Source organism: Schistocerca serialis, chromosome 5, assembly GCF_023864345.2.
Source record: "Schistocerca serialis cubense isolate TAMUIC-IGC-003099 chromosome 5, iqSchSeri2.2, whole genome shotgun sequence".
Lineage (NCBI taxonomy): Eukaryota > Metazoa > Arthropoda > Insecta > Orthoptera > Acrididae > Schistocerca > Schistocerca serialis.
The window spans coordinates 614,373,258-614,391,353 of NC_064642.1; the positions used below are offsets into that span (position 1 = coordinate 614,373,258).

General features: G+C 43.3%; 1 protein-coding gene and 1 pseudogene across 1 annotated transcript in view; both read right to left on the reverse strand.

The window, feature by feature from the left end:
- The window catches only part of LOC126481306 (serine protease snake-like), a 264,390-nt gene that overhangs the window by 139,873 nt on the left and 106,421 nt on the right, over positions 1-18,096 (reverse strand). The window lies entirely within an intron of this gene.
- Positions 76-193, reverse strand: LOC126482666 (5S ribosomal RNA; annotated as a pseudogene).

The window sequence follows — 18,096 nt, forward strand, 5'->3', positions numbered from 1 at the left end:
CTTTGACCGGAGCCGCTACTATCCGGTCGAGTAGCTCCTTAATTGGCATCACGAGGCTGAGTGCACCCCGAAATATGGCAACAGCGCATGGCGGCCCAGCTGGTCACCCATCCAAGTGCCGACCACGCCCGACAGCGCTTAACTTCGGTGATCTGATGAGAACCGGTGCATCCACTGCGGCAAGGCAGTTGCAACATTATATATATATATATATATATATATATATATATATATATTGCTCCTTTTGAAATCATAAAGTTGCAGGCTAAGCCGCCAGAGCTTTATCTGTCGCTTGTTAATTTGGAACGTATTCTGACTCATTTGATTCACTCCTCTGCCTAATTGTAATTTCTTTGAGAACAGAGCGGCTAACGGTTAGTGTATCTGTTTAAAACTTTAGACCTGAGCCGTTAATGTTAATTGCTGTACTCACCGGCTTGGTTTGAAGTTTAATTCGTTTTACAGTTTTTTTTAAAGATCATGTCAATGCCTGCATGTTTAGGCAATCCATGTACTTTATCAAGTTTAAGTCATGTTAATTATTTATCCTTTTGTCGTTTTAAACTCACATATAGTCCCGAGCCTGGTTGGGTTTTCTTATAATTGGGGTTTTATATTAACTCAGTGGTTTACTGAAAATTTCATATGTGGTGATTCATTTATGTTCCGGCGTAACGACAAGCGCCGGCACGAAGATCGAGAACGTACCCGCAGAGAAGGTTGTGAGATGACGCCAGCCAATAGTACGCTGACTAGGACCACACCACGACAGGAGCGGCCTCTATATGAAGAGACTATAAGCGCCGCTCCTGCTACCTCGGCCGGACGGTAGAAGACGGACAGTAGTAGGCCCAGACAAGTGATCCATATCCATTACTTACATGGACATTGTATATAGCGAAAGACGTTGATTATTTGCATGTCGCCAATTAATTGCGACAGGACATTGTAAATCAAAGTATAGTCAAATCAATTACTGTAATAAACTCCATCAATATGATTTCCTTGTGTGTTGTCTAGTTATTCGAGAAAACAGCTTCTTAGGCACCCAATAAGAGACGAGTGGGCAGGATACGGCATTTAATTTTATGTGTTTTAAAAATACCTGTCCATACTGTTATAAATCCTTGTGTAACGCTGATCTCTGACGGTCTGTGTTGGCATTCAGTGAGGGCCTGTAGCTAATTGCTTCCAACTAGAATCATTTGCTGACTGCAGTGTTGTAACGATTTAATATGATGAGTTTCCATTTTTAATTAATTCTGTAACCTTTTTACGTGATAAATTTTTTTGAATTCAAAGTTCGCTTCGTCTGGGTGGTTTGTATAAGCACCTTACTCTACAGAGCCTGAGTGTTTATTTCTGTCGTCCTTTCCTGATGAATTCTGTGTTTCTATTTATGTGTTGTTCTTTACACTAAGTAATTTTGTTGTGCTTGTAATTAATTGAAGTAAGCAAGCAATTCTATTAGGGTAACGTAATCAGAGCACGACATAAGGTGATTCTAAAGCTTGAAGGAAATCGACCACGGCTCACTTAGCAAGAGTGACACCATACAAATTTCAGAGTATGTGTGTAGTCAAATATTCACTGCTGAGGGTGAAGATGTGGAGTACAAATGGACAAAATTCAAAAGCTTTCCTTAACATGCCTTACACAAGTATGTTCCGAGCAAAGTCTTATGTGATGGTTTAGGGGTGTTAGAAACCTGCTACCTAAACAAGGCGAGCTTCATCACAGGTTCAAAGGGGTCAAAACCAAGCTAACAAACAAAAGTTGAACGAAGCGAAAATGAGCGTAAGGAGAGCAATGAGAGAAGCGTTCAGTGACTTTAAAAGTAAAATTTTGTCAACTGCTCTGAGTAATAAGCCCAAGAGGCTTTCGACTTACACAATATAAGTAACCGGTTCGAAATCATCTTTTCAGTCACTCAGTAACCACAAAGACATCGCTACGGAAAATGACAGATAGAAGGCCGAAATACTGAATTATGTCTTCCGAAATGGTTTCACCGCGAAAGATCGTAATACGATCCCTCCTTTCAATCATCGTATGAACCTTGAAATGGAAACTATGGATATAACGGACCACTAAATAGAAAAGCAACTACAACTACTTAGTTGTGGGAAGGCATAAGGACCAGATGAGATACCTATAAGATTATATAAAGATAATGCGAAAAACCTTTACTCCTTATGACAGCAGTTTATCGTAGATCGTTGGAGCAACGAAGGGTACCCTGTAACTAGAAAAAACGCAGGTCATTCTGGTTTTCAAAAAAGATCGTAGGGCACATGAACATAATTATAGGCCTATATAGTTGCGTCGGTCTGTTGTAGAATTATGGAACATGTTCTACGCTCATGTATTATGACCTTTTCCGTGAATGAAATTTTGCCCTACGAAAATGAACATGGATTCAGCAAAGAAAGATCTTGCGAAACTCTGCTCTCTCCGTGACCCCACATGGATCCACAACACTGTAGATATCGACGTTCAGGTTGATGCCGTGTTCCTCACTTCAGAAACGCGCTTACTGAAAGAAAAAAGAGCTTATCGAATATCGGACCAGATTTGGGACTGGATTCAAGACTACCTTGCAGACAGCACTCAACATGTCGCTCGTAACGGAACAAAATCGAATCGACAGATGTACCGGTAATTTCGGGAGTACCCCAAGAAAGTGTGATAGGACCGTTATTGTTTACAGCTATATGAATGATCTAGTAGAAAGCGTCGGAAGCTTTTTGAGTCTGTTCGCAGATGATGTGACTACCTACAAGAAGGTAACAACGTCAGAAGACAGAAATGATTTTCAGAAGGACCTACAGAAAGTTGATGAATGGTGCAGCTAGGGGCGGTTGACCCTGAACGTAAATAAATGTAACATACTGCGCATACATATGGAAAAAAAATCCACTATAGTACAACTACACCACTGATTTCTGGAAACAGTAACTGCTATAAAATACCTTTGAATGACTATTCGGAGCGAGCTTAAGTGGAATGACCACATTAGGATAAGCAAATGGAGATTCTCAGGAAACATATTCAGTAAATGCATTTCATCCGCTAAAGAAGTGATTTACAAGGCGCTTGTTCGTCACTCTGGGACGCTTATCAGATAGGACTGATAGAAGAGATACAGAAGATCCGACCAAGAGCGGCGCGTCTGTCACGAGATCATTTAGTTCTCGCTACAGCGTTACAGATATTTTCAACAAACACCAATGGCAGATGCTACAAAAGAGGAGTTGTGCATCACGGAGAAGTTTACTACTGAAATTTCGAGAGACTACTTTCCGGGAAGAGTCGGACAACTTGTTACTTTGTCCACATACGTCTCGCGAAGTGAGCACCAGAAGAAGGAAAAATCGAGAAATTAGAGCTAATACAGATGCAAGGCTAAAGAAAAATCAAGACTCGTTCATAGGATTTTTCGACGATGGAAAAGGCGTTCAACAGTGTAAAATGGTGCAAGATGTTCGAAATTCTGAGAAAAATAGGGGTAAGCTTGAAGGAGAAACGGGTTATGTGTATAAGAGTCAGGAGGGAATAATAAGAGTCGACCACCAACAACGAAGTGCTCGGATTAAGAAGAATGAAAGACAGGAATGTAGTCTTTCGCCGTTACTGTTCTGTCTGTACATCGAAGAAGCAATGATGGAGATAAAAGAGAAGTTGAATTAAATTTGAAGGTGAAGAGGTATCAATGAATCGGTTCAAATGGTTCAAATGGCTCTGAGCACTATGCGACTTAACTTCTGAGGTCATCAGTCGCCTAGAACTTAGAACTAATTAAACCTAACTAACCTAAGGATATCACACACATCCATGCCCGAGGCAGGATTCGAACCTGCGACCGTAGCGGTCGCTCGGCTCCAGACTGCAGCGCCTAGAACCACACGGCCACTTGGGGCGGCCAATGAATCGGTTCGCTGATGACACTGCTATCGTGAGTGAAAGTGAAGAAGAATTACATGATCTACTGGATGGAATGAACTGCCTAATGTTTACAGAATATGCCTTGAGAGTAAGTCGAAGACAGACAACGGTAATGAGAAGTAGCACAATGAGAATAGCGAGAAATTTAACATCAGGATTGATGGTCACGAGGTAGGTAAAGTAGATGAAGTTAAGGAATCCTACTACATAGACAGCGCCGGCCGCGGTGGTCTCGCGGTTCTAGGCGCTCAGTCCGGAACCGCGCGACTGCTACGGTCGCAGGTTCGAATCCTGCCTCGGGCATGGATGTGTGTGATGTCCTTAGGTTAGTTAGGTTTAAGTACTTCTAAGTTCTAGGGGACTGATGACCACAGATGTAAAGTCCCGTAGTGCTCAGAGCCATTTGAACCACATAGACAGCAAAATAACCAATGACGGTCGGAGCAAGAAGGACGTCAAAGGCAGACTATCACTGGCAAAGAGGACATTCCTGGCCAAGAGAAGTCTACTAGTATCAAACACAGGCCCTAATAGGAGGAACAAATTTCTGAAAATATATGTTAGGAGCATAGCATTGTATGGTATTGAAACATGGACTGTGGGAAAACCGTAACAGAATCGAAGCATTTGAGACATAGTACTACAGACGAGTCTTGAAAATTAGGTGGGCTGGTAAGGTAAGGAATGAGGAGGTTCTGCGCAGGTTTAAAGGAAGGGAATATGTGGTAAACACTGACAAGGAGAAGGGATAGAATGATAGGACATGTGTTAAGACATCAGGGAATGACTTCCATGGTACTAGAGGACAAGTAAAGGGCAAAAACTGTAGAAGAAGACAGAGATTGGAATAAATCCGGCAAATAATGGAGGACGTAGGCTGGAAGTGCTACTCTGAGATCAATAGGTTGGCACAGAAGAGGAATTCTTGGCGGGCTGTATCATATCACACAGAAGACAGATCACTAAAGAAAAAAAATGACACTTACCGTAAAGAAATCCACTACTGTACAACTACACTATTGATGACAAATTGCTGGAAACAGTATCTACCCCCAAAATATTCACGAATGGAACAGTGACGGGCGGAGGGGTCTGTTTGAGGTACCTGAAGTACCCTCCGCCACACACCGTCAGATGACTTGCGGAGTACTGATGTAGATGTAGTAGCAGAAGCTTGCAACCAGTTGAACCGCGCGCGGGAAGAACGCAAGTGCCTGGCTGGCACAACAAATGCTTGGCGGGTAGTGCCGGCCTAGCCAGCTAGCGTGTGGAGGTCGAATGCGTCGCGGGCGAGGACGATCAAACGATCTGGCCTTGCGGCTGCGACGCCGCGCAGCGATACGGAAGGTGTAGCCGAGAACTTGGTGAGCCGCTCTCCGCGTGCAACTCTCGATTCGGAAGAATGTACCACTTCGAGTCGCTTGCCGTCGATAACAGTGTGTTGTTGCCGTGTCACCGTCGACTATTGCTGCTTGTATTCTATAACAGTTTGCACGACATGAAAAGAAACGAGCAGATAAACTCTATCGATTTGAGATAGGAGGTAGATTTCGGTTCATTGGCAGGACATTGGGAAACAGTCACTCTACAAATACTTACGAATCACTGTACTGAACTGCTGCATCCATCCTACGCCTTCCACGACCTCCAGGATTCCCACAGATATCTGTTCCTTAGTCGAGAAACGAGGCTTTTTGCCGCTCCAAGCACATTTTTAATGCTTTTTTTAGTTTGACCTGCCTCAAACTGACAGTTGTAATGATCACTAGATTTAAGATTTGTACTCAGAAAAATGGAAAAGAAAACTGAGAATGCGTTAGATGGCGATCAGTTTGGCTTTAGGAAAAGTAAAGGCACGAGAGAGGCTGTTCTGACACTGCGGTTAGTAATAGAAGCAAGACTAAAGAAAAATCAAGACACGTTCATAGAATTTGTCGACGTGGAAAAAGCGATGTAAAATGGTGCAAGATGTTGGAAATTCTGAAAAAAGTAGGGGTAAGCTATAGGGAGAGATGGGTCATATACAATATGTACAACAGCCAAGAGGGAACAATAGGACTGGATGACCAAGAACGAAGTGCACGTATTAAAAAGAGTGTAAGACAAGGATGCAGCCTTTCACCCCTGCTGTTCAATCTATACATCGAGGACGCAAAGAAGGAAATAAAAGAAAGGTACAGGAGTGGAATTTAACTTCTAGGTGAAAGGATATCAATGATACAATTCGCTGATGACATTGCTATCCTGAGTGAAGGTGAAGAATTACACGATCTGCTGAAAGGAATGAACAGTCTAATGAGTACAGACTAAGGATTGAGAGTGAATCGAAGAAAGACGAAGGTAATGAGTAGTAGTAGAAGAAATGAGAACAGCGAGAAACTTAACATCAGGATTGATGGTTACGAAGTAGATGAACTTAAGGAATTCTGCTACCTAGGTATCAAAATGACCAATGACGGATGGAGCAAGGAGGACATCAAAAGCAGACTAGCTATGGCAAAAAAGGCATTCCTGGCCAAGAGAAGACTACTAATATCAAATATCGGCCTAAATTTGAGGAAGAAAGTTCTAAGAATGTACGTCTGGAGTACAGCATTATATGGTAGTGAAACATGGACTGTGGGAAAGCCGGAACAAAAGAGTATTGAAGCATTTGAGATGTGGTGCTACAGACGAATGTTGAAAATTAGGTGGAGTGATAAGGTAAGGAATGAGGAGGTTCTACGCAGAATCGGAGAGGAAAGGAATATGTGGAAAACAATGATAAGGAGAATGGACAAGATGATAGGACATCTGTTAAGACACAAGGGAATGACTTCCATGATACTAGAGGGAACTGTAGAGGGAAAAAACTGTAGAGGGAAAAAAACTGTAGAGGGAAAAAAACTGTAGAGGAAGACAGAGATTGGAATACATCCAGCAAATAATTGAGGACGTAGGTTGCAAATGTCACCCAGAGATGAAGAGGTTAGCACAGGAGAGGAATTCGTGGCGGGCCGCATCAAACCAGTCAGAAAAAAAAAACCACCGGGTGATTTCTTGATGATGTTACAAACTTTTAAGGGTGATGGAGAAGGTAAATGTATCAATTTGAGGTAAGGACCCTGGTCCGGAAACGGCTCAGTCGAAAGTTAGAAAACGAAAATTGCTCTCATACCTCTGATTGTTGACCTCTTTTATTCAATCTCTTTGCTTTCCATATTTCGGGAGGAGGTAGTATGATTCAAAACATGGGAAAAAAAGTCCAGTAAACGTAGACTCTCAAGTGGATACGTTACGAGCTATTAATAGTTGTTCGTCTTTGCTATTGTGAAACACCTGTCTTCTATTGAACAAGTGCTCATAACTCTTAAGATATGCATTTTAGAGTCCATGTTTACTCGACCTTTTTCTTATTGTAGCCCACGCTACTTTCCCAAAATATGGAAAGCCAAGAGCTTGCGGTGGAAGAGGTACACCGTCAGCGGTATCAGAACGATTTCTGCTTATGACTTTCGACTCGGTCGATTCCGGACCAGGGTCCCTTACGTTAGTTTGATATATTTACTTCTCCATCATCGTTGAAAGTTTCTAACACCATCACGGAATCATCCTGTAGAACAAATGAGTGATAAATCTTTTTCCAAAAGAGTGGATGCCGCAGATTGTACACACGAAGAGAACATAGCACGACTGGGTTTGAAGTTCGCTTCAAGGAGAAGTTAATTATCATCAGAAACAACGCATCGATGGATGTAAAACCCGTATTTCCGAGGCAATTGTGAAGCACCATACCTATGTATGTGCAAAGTTGTTCTTTGCCTTTTGCCTTACGTAACGTTCTTATCGATGGTTAATGTCTACAAATAACGTGCTAAGAAATATACCGACAGTTGTTACGCTATTTTTCCAAGCGATGAACAGCAAGCCACTGTATGCTATTCCACTGTATGCTATTCAAACATAATATTACAACGCTAATGAGTAATTCTGACGACATCCGACTTGTGTTTCTCGATTCTGTCTAACAATGCGGGCCTCTGCCTCTATAGTGTGAATGAACTGATGTGGCCTATTTTTGTTGATAGCGGACCACCATATGGCAGAGCGACAGCTGGGCCATGTGAAAGTGGACTTGGAAGGCTCTATATGGGATTTTCAGAAACTCTCAGATTCTTATTTGCAGATGATGATTTCCCGGTTACTTGAAGTAGTTTTCCCTTTACCTGATAAATACCTCTCAAGACCACCAATGTACGTCCAGAGCTGGGATTTTCCACAATTTCATGTTTTTTATTTATTTTGTTGGTGATACGAGCGAATGCTCCACTTTGGCGAGATTTTGTCTTGTGAAGTATTGACATGCTACAAGAAGGTTCGTGTTCTGTTTAAGCATTGAAGTCTCCAGTCTTAATTCACTTAATATCTTCAACTTTTTCGCACCTCTTGTGCACTGTTTTCACTTTTTAATCTCTTAATAATTCATTAACGATTTTTTAAGATAAGCGGATATTGATTACAGTACTATTACCGAATTTGCCAAAATAAGATTGAATGAACACGGAAGAGAAGGAAGGTCAGCTATCACGGCTTATGTTCAAATGGTTCAAATGGCTCTGAGCACTATGGGACTTAACATCTGTGGTCATCAGTCCCCTAGAACTTAGAACTACTTAAACCTAACTAACCTAAGGATATCACACACATCCATGCCCGAGGCAGGATTCGAACCTGCGACCGTAGCAGTCGCGCGGTTCCGGACTGAGCGCCTAGAACCGCGAGACCACCGCGGCCGGCACGGCTTATGTGTTATGGATATTGGTTACAGCACCACTATTGAAGTTACGGAAATAAGCTCTTTTAACGGTGGTGGAATGTACACAGGAGAGGAGGGGGGTCAGTTGTCACGGTGTTTGTGCTACAGATGAAAAAGTACCACAGATATAATTTTAATCTGTGATACCGGCTTTCTTTTCTACTTCGTTAGTCGGCCATATCCTACAGAGCTTTTAAGTGTTTGATAAGTAGCAGCCAGCTTGCTGTCGTAAGGAGCTTGACTCGCAAACTTGACTGAGTCTAAATCAGCTGAACTTGCGCTGATGCGTCAGCTGTAATCAGCTGGGTTCACTTAGTCCCAAGTGCTCGCCATTCAAAACCACCAGTGAAAGTAGGAATGTTAAGCACACTGCGAGCTTCACTCTAAAACTTAAACAATATTTTAGAAATGACGCCATATTCCACCTGGACTATTACTAAATGCGTTTGTTTATTCACGATGGCTATTTCTTCTATTGTGTGTTTTTTAAAAAAATGGTTCACTGTAAAGTGCATCAATGCATTTACGTTCTTAGTCAAATGTCTTACCTGGTGCACTTACGAGGAACGCCTTTCTATTATGCATATGAATTGTGTAAACATAGCTATTCTCCGAGTAGGAATGAATATCCATGGATGCACTTGATACTGAGTTGTCATTTGAGAATGATACAATAGCCGAAATCGCGATCGTAAATAAATAAAAGGTGAAAAATGTTGTCTAACATACCCCAGGACTGTAAACGCAAAATGACTTATGCAATAAGCCTAGTCTACTAAGTCTTCTGCTCCATTTAAAAAGAGTGTATAATCAACTTTAACTGCACGGAAAAGTACATCATTCGCTGGTTATCATCCGTAAATAGCGCTATAACTAATATCACAAAACGAGAAATCATGAAGTGATTCCTTTCAGATGGATGGTGGTGGTTGTTAGTGTTTAACGTCCCGTCGACAACGAGGTCATTAGAGATGGACCGCAAGCTCGGGTTAGGGAAGGATTGGGAAGGAAATCGGCCGTACCCTTTCAAAGGAACCATCCCGGCATTTGCCTGAAACGATTTAGGGAAATCACGGAAAACCTAAATCAGGATGGCCGGAGACGGGATTGAACCGTCATCCTCCCGAATGCGAGTCCAGTGTGCTAACCACTGCGCCACCTCGCTCGGTCTTTCAGATGGATTATGAGGTATTGTACACCATTAGAGTTACAACAATGAGAAAAGCGGAAAAACATTTAGGAAGAAATAATTTATGCCTCTTCGAAATGAAGTTATTGGAGTTTTTTTTCTGTTTTTAACGGTGAAGTTTGTTGCCCAGCAAATCAGTAACAGATGAAATTATTAGGTGAGTAGGAGGATGTGCAACGTTTGGAGACAAATCTCATTTTGTGAAATATCTGCAACTTGGTCAAGACTTCACAGCTAAACGCCGCACTGTCTAGGGCGTCTTGTCACGGTCCGCGCGGCTCCCCCCGTCGGAGGTTCGAGTCTTCCCTCGAGCATGGGTGTGTGTGTTGTCCATGGTGTAAGTTAGTTTAAGTAGCATGTAGGCTTAGGGACCGATAACCTCAGCAGTTTGGTCCCATAAGACCTTACCACAAATTTCCCATTTCACAGCTAAACAGTGCAGACAAATTCTGTTTGAGGACTTCACAGGTATGCTGATGGGAAAATGCAAGAAATGGTAAGCGCGCTCGAGTGCTCAGTTGAGAAGCAAATATATCGTGTTTCCCAAAAGGTGCAGAAATTTCAATTCTTCGTGCTAACAGTCATGAGTATATGGAAACTCCGCTGGTAGCCTTTCGTGTTCACTAGCTGAATCAGTGTTGCAAGGGACACCCGAGCAGTTATCTATGTTGAGTATTTCTAATCTAAGGTATCCGTCATTTGGTCTTTTGTGGTTGATTTGAGACGGTATTGTGTCTCCGGTCTGCGTATTTTGCTTTTAATTTGGGGAATCAGAAGTGCACAAATTGTTAAAGCAAGCGTTAAGCAACACTCAATTTTAGAGCTTCATTTGATGAATATATTGTAGGTTCTCTTGTTTTATCGATTAAACACACGACGGAGTTTGGAAGCTTTCTGCAATACATTTTATGTTTTTTACTTCTGGCCGATGAGTTGGTGAAATCGCGCCGCTTTCTAGTTTCCAGGCTTTTATTGACCCATCATTACAGTAGGAACCTTAACAGTCATAAATACTCGTAATATTTCAAATGAAAGAGTAACACAATTTTGTTTTTGTGAACTCACTGGCTGTCTTTAGAATTGGAAGTGTATAGGACGACCAAGGGTGAGTGATGAATGCGTTGAACGAGTGAGAGAGTCTTTCACGAGTAGCTCCGAGACATCAGTTCGGAAGGCGAGTCGTGAATTCCAGTGACGTCAGTGTGGAGACTTTTAAGGAGATGCTTACAACTACGTCCTTATCGTTTGCAGTTGCTACAAGCTCTAAAGCCTACAGAATACAGTTTACGTGCTACCTTTGCTAATGTTATTGCATGACGATGAAGGTTTTCAGGATTGTGTCGTCTTCATTATTGAGTCGACAATTCACCTTAGTGAACATCTGGAGGTCAGAAATCATCACGAGGCTCCCCTAAATTGAAATCTTTTGTGTCATATTCCGGCTGAAAGTTTATGGGCCTTTCTTTTTCGATAAAGCAACTGTAACTGGCGTTTCGTATCTTGATGCGTTAGAATTATGCCTCTTTCCTCGACTGGAGGAAGTTGAACCACAGAATTTTATTTGGCAGAAAGATTGTGCCCCGCTTTAGTGGCGTATCTCAACAAGCAAGCGACTGATTAACCTGCGTTGTACCCAACCACTGGATTCGCCACAAGGGGCTGGATGACAGGATGACGCCCGGTATATCAGTGGAGAATTCGACAGTACTACAAGAGAACAAAATCCGCTACGTCCAGTGAAGAAAAGATTAACGTTATCCTATAAAATAATCGCATTTCCTTCTCAACTACTGCCATCTCTTCATGGCTCCCGACGCCTGTAGTAATTGCTGTTTGGTTCCTTGTATTTTTAACTCTGATAATGCTGTAATCTTCCCATGCGTTAATGGTCAATTTTGTACGAATTCTGTATCAGTCTTGACCACAATATATGTAAAATGCATAAAAACAATTCGAGTAATTCCAGAATGAATTGTTATTCTATAAAGGAGTGTGCATTGATGTGAAACTTGCTGTCTGGTTCCTTGAGGAATCAGACTCAAGAAGACCCACACTCATAGCTCTGTCTCCTCCAGTATCTCCTCTCTTCCAAACTTCACAGAAGTTCTCCAGCATACTAGCACACCCCGAGGGGTTACCTCTCCTGGAAGAAAATATATTGTGGAAAAAAAATGGGTTGAGCACAGCCCTCTGACACACACTACTAACATTATCTGTCGCGGATAGCAAGCAAATCTGCTACTGCCCTTACTATCCGTCCACGCTGTCGCAGAGGTTATTTTCCATGGTTCTTGCCATGTACTTTTTTACCTCTGCTCTAAACACACTATTTCTTCACACGTTTCTGTCCACTATTATTTCCCGATGGGTAATCCTTCGCAGATGTACGGACCACTTCACAGACCCATATCCTGTTAACTCCTCGATTTATTGCTAATAAACTGCATAGGTGACAGAATTTTTTTTATTGCTCACCATGGTAGTGCGGAGGCGGAGGGTTCCACGTCTATTATTAAAAAAAAAAAAAAAGGCCACAGCCGAGAGGATTGTTTCCGGAATGAATTTTCACTCTGCAGCGGACTGGGTCCTGATTTGGAAATTCCTGGCAAACTAAAACAGGGCAACATATTTATTCCAGGGAGCAAAGTTGTGAAGGTGGGTCCATGAGCCGGGTCAGGATAGCTCAGTAAGTAGAACAACTATTCCAGTTTCTTGGATTTGAGGTCAGCCAGTTATGCAAAACACCGTTTTTTTCAGTACCCAAACATGTTTCGGCACCACTGTGCCGTCATCAGTGGGTTTTCGTTCTATTTATTCTGCAGTGTAAACATTTTTGTTACATGATTATAAAATTATGTACATTTTTAGTTCAAACAACAGATCGTTTCTTTTTGTAAATACCTTTACGTTTGTTGAGCATGAATTTTCTGCCGAAACATGTTTGGGTACTGAGAAAAACGGTGTTTTGCATAACTGGCAGTCCTCAAATCCAAAAAATTTTAACTGCAAACACGGCCAATACATGGAGCTGCAAATTAAAAAGATGGATGTTCCAGTTTCGACACACTGTCCAGCACATAGTTTTAATTTGCCAGGTAGTTTCAGTTCGAGTAGTATTGCGTAGTCTGTACTTCCGTGGAAATATCCCAAGTTTAGCTTCGGAGAATCCCTTCAGCTAATCAGTATGAGAGGCTCACTGACATGGGCAAGTGTATGTGCTACTCGTCTTGCCTGCCCTAAGTACGAAGAAGGATCTGACGTCTACGATACGCGTTGCGCTGATTCTGATGCAACGCAGTGGACGCAGTGTCATCTGCGACGGAGGCTGAATATGGAGGAGCGACCTCACGCTGTGTATTTGAGGCAGGCCAGCAGGTGCCGCACGCAAGTAGTAGGTAGGGGTACAAGGCCGCTGGGCGGGAATACCGCCTTACGTCAATGGCTGGTGGGAAGCGCCGCACGGAATTAAACCGGCGCAGTCCAAACCGAGAAAGCGAGTCCGCTATCGAGGATCAGCGGAACTCACGGGCCGAATGTGCACAGAGGTAAACGGCCAGGCGAGTACAGGATCCACTGCTTATGGAGGGAAGCGTAAGTCTGAAACGGAGGACATCAGAGAACGGAAACTAACTCGGAAAGAAATGAGGCTGAGGAAGGAGACTGGCTGTGGCCTCAGAGAAACGAAAGAAAACCTAAATCTGGATCGACGAATGGGATGTTTGAGCTGAGGCCCTTCCGAATAAACGCGTTGTTAAAAGATATGGATACACTGCAAGAAATGCATGCTTGAACATAAATGCAGATGTCAGCTGCGGGTTGTGCTGTTTTACCTCACCACGAACGGCACTTGTGCAATGTTCTCAATACGTAGCAAGTGTCAGCCGTGGTCAGAACCAACACTGACTCAAAGGAAGGCCTCGGCGCTTGTTCGTGACGTCACGTCAGCTAGGCACGGCGAACGCCAGGTCTGTTGCAGGCATACTCGTAATGGTGGTGTCTCCCTCTCTGACACAGGAAAATGTGAAACTATAGGCGGTAGTTGACCAACACACATTGTTCTGAGAGATTTCTGCAATCAATTAATTGTGCAATTCATTACACTTCTTAACAAATAGTGTACTCCTGAACTTAAATTTCCACCCGTTTTAAGGATTGACATACAAAAACAACTTTATGGTCTAGCAGCAACAGAATTCGTGCTTCTTTACCTTATTTGTAAATCTGAGGAAGTTAGATTTGTACTGGGTTGCTTTTACAAGAAACTGTGAAGATATTGGTGCTCTTCTTTAGGTATCTTGGTTGACTATTGGGTGAGGAGCACTGAATGTTAATGAAATATCTTGCGATTGTACACGTTGGGGGAGGGGGTGGAGGACAGAAGAAGAGGCAAAAGAGAGATACTTGTTTTATCAAATAAAATTTTTTTATCTTATAAAGTTTCTCCTTTCAGTTGCCAGAGGGGAATATTTATCTTTTCTAATGTGCATGTTTAAAAAAGTTTAAGCTCAGCAGTATTTTCGATGCATGAAGCTATTTTGTTTCCTGTTTAGAATTCCTCTCGTTGAAAACGACTGTAATCTAATGACTGGCAACAGTTGGACATTTACACATGTAAATTAATTCACATTTCCAGTGACGATGTCAAACAAAAATAAATAAATAAATAAAAGAAACTAGTTCATTGTAAGGGGGTTGGGGTAAGTTTCGATAACAAAATGGATCAAGTAAATACAGTTACTTGAATGTAAAATTTCCGAAGCTTGCAATGGGGCAAAGCATCTTCTCATATTGATCTACGTTTGTTTCGACAGGATTCAGTAATACAGAACTATCATGTCCATTTGTAGTTTTACGATAGTGAGAAAATCTTTCATCTAAATGAAACTGCAGAATCCAAAACAATACCAAACATTTTGTCCAAAAATAAGAGATTTATAGTGATAAGCACGCCCAGGCGTTTCTGCCTGCAACAGACCTGGCGTTCGCCGTGCCTAGCTGACGTGACGTCACTAACAAGCGCCGAGGCCTTCCTTTGAGTCGTCGTTGTCAGAACAGTGTGTAGTTGACAGAGCATTAGGTCGGGAGCTACGTAAGTGGATTCGGACGTGGGTAAACTGTTCGTGCTCGTATGCTAGGTGCTTTCGTAATCAAAGATTTACACTGAGGTGATCAAAGTCATAGGATAGCGATATACGTGTATACAGATGATAGTATCGCGTACACAACGTATAAAAGGGCAGTGCATTGGCGGAGCTGTCATTTGTACTCAGGTGTGTGTGTGTGTGTGTGTGTGTGTGTGTGTGTGTGTGTGTGTGTGTGAGTGAGAGAGAGAGAGAGAGAGAGAGAGAGAGAGAGAGAGAGAGAGAGAGAGAGAATTCCTAAGGGACCAAACTGCTGAGGTCATCGGTCCCTTCTAGGTTGGGTGGTTGGTTGATTTAAAGGCGGGAGAGGGGACCAAACTACGAGGTCATCGGTCCCTTGTTCCTAATAAAACAATGCACAAGTTTGAGAATAAAATGGACGAAACATATAACACAAAAAGGAAAGAAAGGAAAAGTCACAAGAACGAAGGGAAGGCAACGAACACTAAAAGGAACAAAAGAGGACAAGAAAACAGAGTCGCTAGAAACAGAAGAGAGTCAAACATGAAAGCAGATTACAGTGGCTGGCCAACCACGAAAATAAAAAGGGAAAGCTAGCCACTCTGCAACACGTTAAAACCTCCACCCTAAAAGCGCTAGGGTGGAAGACAGAGGGGGACAAAGCACATTCGCTAAAACCTATATAGAAATATAAAACCCATTCTCACGGATAAACCGTAAAACTAAAGCTTCTGTGGAGGCATTGTCGCCCAACACCGAAGGCAGGGCGCTGGGAAAGTTAAAAGTCTCCCGCAGAGCGGCTAAAAGTGGGCAGTCCGGTCCGTAGATTTACACACTACTTAAACCAACTTATACTAAGAACAACTCGCAAACCCATGCCCGAGGGAGGACTCGAAACTCCGGCGGGAGGGGCCGTGCAATCCGTGACATAGCGCTTGTAACCACGCGACTGTGAAAAGGTTTCCAATGTGATAATAGCCGCAAGACGGTAATTAACAGACTTTGAAATCGGAATGGTAGTTGTAGCTAGACGCATGGGACATTCCATTTCGAAAATTATTAGGAAAGCAATATTCCAACATCCACTCTGTGGAGAGTGCGCCGAGAATACCAAATCTCTGGCATTACCTCTCACCACGGGTAACACAGTTCATTTAACGTCTTGGAACAAGCATCACCATGGGGGAACAAATATTGTACCGTGGAATGGATGATGATGATGATGATGATGATGATGATGATGATGTTTGGTTTGTGGGGCGCTCTACTGCGCGGTTATCAGCGTCCGTACAAATTCCCAACTTTTGCTCAGTCCAATCTCGTCACTTTCATGAATGATGATGAAATGATGAGGACAACACAAACACCTAGTCATCTCGAGGTAGGTGAAAATCCCTGACCCCGCCGGGAATCGAACCCGGGACCCCGTGCTCGGGAAGCGAAAACGCGACCGAGAGACCACAAGCTGCGGACTACCATGGAATGAACCTGATCAACCGACCGAGAAAGTAATGTGACCTTTCTGAGCAACATAGGGCCCTAGGAAACTGGAAGCTGTGGCCTGGTCAAATGAGTTCCGATTTCAGCTGGTAAGAGCTGGTGATAGGGTTCGTGTATGACGCAGACCCGACGATGCCGTGGACGCAAGGTACCTACAAGGCAAGGTGAGAGCTGGTGGTGACTCCGTAATGGTGTGGGCTGTGTTTACATGGAATGGACTGGCTCCTCAGGCCCAACTGAACCTGATTGGAAATAGTTATGTTCGGCTACTTGCAGACCATTTGCAGCCATTCATGCACTACATGTTCCCAATAACGATGGATGATAATGCGTCGTGTCACTGAGCCCCAAGTTTTCACGATTGGTATGAATAACATTCTGGAAAATTCGAGCGAATGATTTAGTCACCCAAGTCGTCCGACGTGAATCCTATCGAAGATTTATTGAACATAATCAGGAGATCAGGTCGTAACAAAATCATGCGCCGGCAACACTTTCGAAATTATGGAAGGCTATAGAGGTAACATGGTTCAATATTTGTACAGGAAACTTCCAGCGACTTGCGCCCATGCCACGTGGAGCTGCTGTACTACTTCGGGAAGAGTACACTACTGGTCATTAAAATTGCTACACCATGGAGATGACGTACAACAGACGCGAAATTTAACCGACAGGAAGAAGATGCTGTGATATGCAAATGATTAGCTTTTCAGAGCATTCACACAAGGTTGGCGCCGGTGGCGACACCTACAACGTGCTGACATGAGGAACGTTTCCAACCGATTTCTCATGCACAAATAGCAGTTGACCGGCGCTGCCTGGTGAAACGTTGTTGTGATGCCTCGTGTAAGGAGGAGAAATGCGTGCCATCACGTTTCCGACTTTGTTAAAGGTCGGATTGTAGCCTCTCGCGATTGCGGTTTATCGTATCGCGACATTGCTGCTCGAGTTGGTCTAGATCCAATGACTGTTAGCAGAATATGGAATCGGTGGGTTCAGGAGGCTAATACGGAACGCCGTGCTGGATCCCAACGGCCTCGTATCACTAGCAGTCGAGATGAAGGGCATCTTATTCGCATGGCTGTAAACGATCGTGCAGCCACGTCTCGATCCCTGAGTCAACAGATGGGCACGTTTTCAAGACAACAACCATCTGCACGAACAGTTCGACGACGTATGCAGCAGCATGGACTATCAGCTCGGAGACCATTGCTGCGGTTACCCTTGACGCTGCGCCGGCCGGTGTGGCCAAGCGGTTCTACGCGCTTCAGTCTGGCACCGTACGACCGCTACGGTCGCAGGTTCGAATCCTGCCTCGGGCATGGATGTGTGTGATGTCCTTAGGTTAGTTAGGTTTAAGTAGTTCTAAGTTCTAGGGGACTGATGACCTCAGATGTTAAGTCCCATAGTGCTCAGAGCCATTTGAACCTTGACGCTGCATCACAGACAGGAGCGCCTGCGATGGTGTACTCAACGACGAACCTGGGTGCACGAATGGCAAAACGACATTTTTTCGGATGAATCCAGGTTCTGTTTACAGCATCATGATGGTCGCATCCGTGTTT